Here is a 3,707-nt window from a genome sequence, read left to right as displayed (position 1 = left end):
ACGCGGGAATGCTGCCTGCGTGATGGGCACCATGCAAAGAGGCCACCTCTTTTTTTAATTAAAGTTTTAGTTTTAGTTATTTTAATTTAATTGTAGTTTTAGTCCTATAGATATTTTGTATTATCTTAATATTTTCTTATTAATAATAGATTTTTTTAACTAAAACTTATTTCGACTCTACAAACTTAACTTACAGCTCGTAATACTGCTACCAGTAACAAAAAAAAACTTTTCTCTCATCCATTCCTTCATGCAATACAATGCAATGCATGACGTGAGCAACAGATTGTCTATCAACTTTACTAAGGCAAACAAACGCAAAGTGTTTCGAGATATAAACGTGACGAATCCAAAGAATGCGGTATAAGGTAACCTAGAAAAAACAAAAATTACCCAGACAACAAAATACCAACAGTGACGAAACGTCCCAAAATGCCATATAAGTAAGTACTAAAAATTGTACTTGGTCTATACAATCGTCTGAAGTGTTTCTAGCTGTTATCAACCAGTCGTGATAATGGAGTCTTCAAAATTAATCATAGTAACTATAGTGATAGCTGGTTTGGCACTGGCGCCATTGTTATCCTGCCCGTTGAGGTGTAAACACACATTTATATAAGTCTAAGTAAAGTTTAAATTATGGGTCTGTGCCGATTGGATACCTGTTGCTGCTGTGTCAACCTGGATATTGGCTCCAAGATCATTGGGTTTGTGTGGACCGTAAGTACTTATTACTATGTTTAAGTTTACTATGTTCTCCAAATTACAATGTTAATTACTTACGGCATTTGGCTTTTTTTTTTGTTGTCGGATACATCTAATTGTAATTGTTTTTGTACCTTGGTAAATGGTTATTGATTAAGTACTGCAATGTTTGTGATTGAAAATTATGGAAAATAATTAAATTAATATTAGTCACTGATAAAATATCTCATGGGCGCAGTTACGTACCTACTACTAATATTACATATTTTTGGTGTATTTAGTTTAGTTAATTTAATAATTCAATATAATATCACATCACAATTGTCATAAATATCAAGTTACAAGAATTTATATGGATGTCGTCAAAGGTAAAATTAATCAAATAATATTTATAATAATATAAATGATGAAACTCATTAATTAGTATGGATTTTATACAATAAAAATTAAACGACTTAACTTGCGGCTACGATTAAAACTCAGGATCAGGAAAAAAATTAGACTAATTAGGTTGAGGTTAGTTATGCATTTTTTCATGGCTAATGATTTTAAATAATTAAATTTTGACTATTGTTGTGGTATTTAAAGAAACTTACTCTCGACTTAAAGTAGTTTTGTTCAATAGGGATGCTTAATGACTGTATGAATCAGAAGAACTAGGCTTTATCTTTTGTTTTGTTTTAAATCAGAAATCGATAATTATAATTAAAAAGAGACAAACAAATTTCTACGATACTTTGTAGAGTGAAGATCTCTTGCGTACTGTGGTAACTCTACATTTGGTAGATAGATGACTATCTCTTGCTTACCCACGTACGTATATGTCATTAGTGATTAAAATTTTACAACCTCTAATCCTTTAAAAACTGAATAACGCAAATCAAATATTACATTACAATTTTATTGCCAAACCAAATTTTATTTTTTGTACTGGCTGAGTATCGAAGTAAAAATCCAATGTATCACCGTATCATCAAAGTGAATGGTTAAACTTCAAACGAAACGGAGAGAATATTTAGAAAACCAGCGACCGGCATGTCATTAAGATTAGTTAAAAGATTTCATAACAAATAATATAATGAAAATTTGCGCTTTAAAATTTAATACTACTCTTTACGTGTATGGGAAATACCCTAAAATAGTAGATTGATAACCAAGGTTGGAAAGTGACCCATTTCACCCGAGATATAAGTGAGAGCGCCAATAGTTCGAGGGGTAATGGGTAATTTCACCCGATTTAGACACTCTACTTTTCATTTCGACTGTGAGGAAAGTAAAATAGTACAAAAAATGAGAATAATAATAAATTGAATTTACTTATATCCAACCTCCAACGGTACCTTTTCGACCTGGCCACTTGCCGCGGCTGACTATATAAAAAAGTCGAGTTGATCACGACCAAGGAGCTCATATACAAAACTGGAGGTTGAACGCCGTACGAAGAAGTTTGACCTTTATTACTTATTTATATATATTCCATCTCTTTCTTTCACATTTCACGAATGACTTCCATCTTTTTCTCAATCTAACTAAAGAAAGAGACGGAATATGTTCGTGACGTACCTAATAAAGATCAAATTTCTTGTTTCAAACGGATGTTCGGCGTTCAACCTCCAGTGTTGTATATAAGCTCTTTGGTCACGACGTGCATCTAGATGGCCATGCCGAAATGTGAAAAAAAAGGTGTCATTGACGTAACTCAATTATCTTTGACTCCGTGGCTAATCGAAAATTTTTAAAAAAATACTTTCCACCCTAAAGATGAAAACGCAATTTTTTCACCCGTCTATCTACTCGTAAAAATTAAACTTTCCGAACAGGAGAGATGAAAAAAATATTTCTATTTTTCTTTTACCACTGTCGGCGTGACTGATATGTATATTAATGCCAAATTACAGCTTTCTAGTACTAACGGTCTCTGAGCTTAGGTTGGGTTAGACGGACAGACGTGGCGACACTATAGGGTTCCTAGTTGAATACGGAACCCTAAAAAAGAGCTTCAGTCCGTCCGAAAAAAGCTTAAATTATGTAGGATAATTTCAATTAGTGGATATTTTCTTGCAGCTCCTGGCTGCGTTGGTGTCTGCACTGTACGCAGTCCCCGTGGCCTTGCTGCAGATGCCTTCCAGCACGATGCTCTTCTTCAGCACAGTCTTCATAACCTCCCTGATGCAGTTCATTACCGGCTGCATGATGATTGTTGGACTTTTCCAGGTAAATACTTGGGTGACCGAGCTTCGCTACGGCTAACACTCAGAACACAATGACATGATTTCCCAGAAATAATTCCAAGCCATTTACATACATCGATTGTGTCTCCGAAAAACTTTACACACCAAATTTTGTCAAAATTGCTAGAGGGTTTGTCGAGATTTCTCGAAGATTTTCGAATAAATATTAAATATACATGAATTGCTCGTTTTAATATATATATTTTATTTATTTATTTATTTATTCAAGAACAATATACATTGTGTTTGAAATCATAATGGGTACTAGACAAAAATGCATAACAATAGATCACCCATATAAGTAATACATAATCAAAACAAACAACAATAGAACATGCACACATAATAACATTGTTAATCAAAAATTTCTAAATGTCATCACAATTATATTAATATATAAGAAGAAAATGTCAATCAATCAATTTAATTCATTCTAAAAAATTTTGCAATGTTACCTGTAGCACAAAAACGAATTCGTAAGAAATATTGTCCGCAGGTATGTAGCAGGCTAATTGTAATGGTCGAATTGTTACATTTGTAGTAATCTTCAATAGAATAAAAACACTTCTCCAACAAAATTTTTTTTAGTTTGTTCTTAAATATGTGTCCATCTACTAGTGACTTAAAGCAACTGGCAACTTGTTAAAAAGAAACCTCCTGGTAGCCTGCAGTGTGTTTAACTATTTTAAGTTTAGTATTAATTGAACGTGGCAAGTCCTTCCTCCTCGTAGAGCAGCGCCTGTGCTTTCTTCAGGAGTCTCTATGTCTGTT

This window comes from Choristoneura fumiferana, chromosome 7 (genome assembly GCF_025370935.1).
Source record: "Choristoneura fumiferana chromosome 7, NRCan_CFum_1, whole genome shotgun sequence".
NCBI lineage: Eukaryota > Metazoa > Arthropoda > Insecta > Lepidoptera > Tortricidae > Choristoneura > Choristoneura fumiferana.
The sequence above is the reverse complement of the archived record's forward strand: the minus strand, read 5'-3'. Positions refer to the sequence as shown.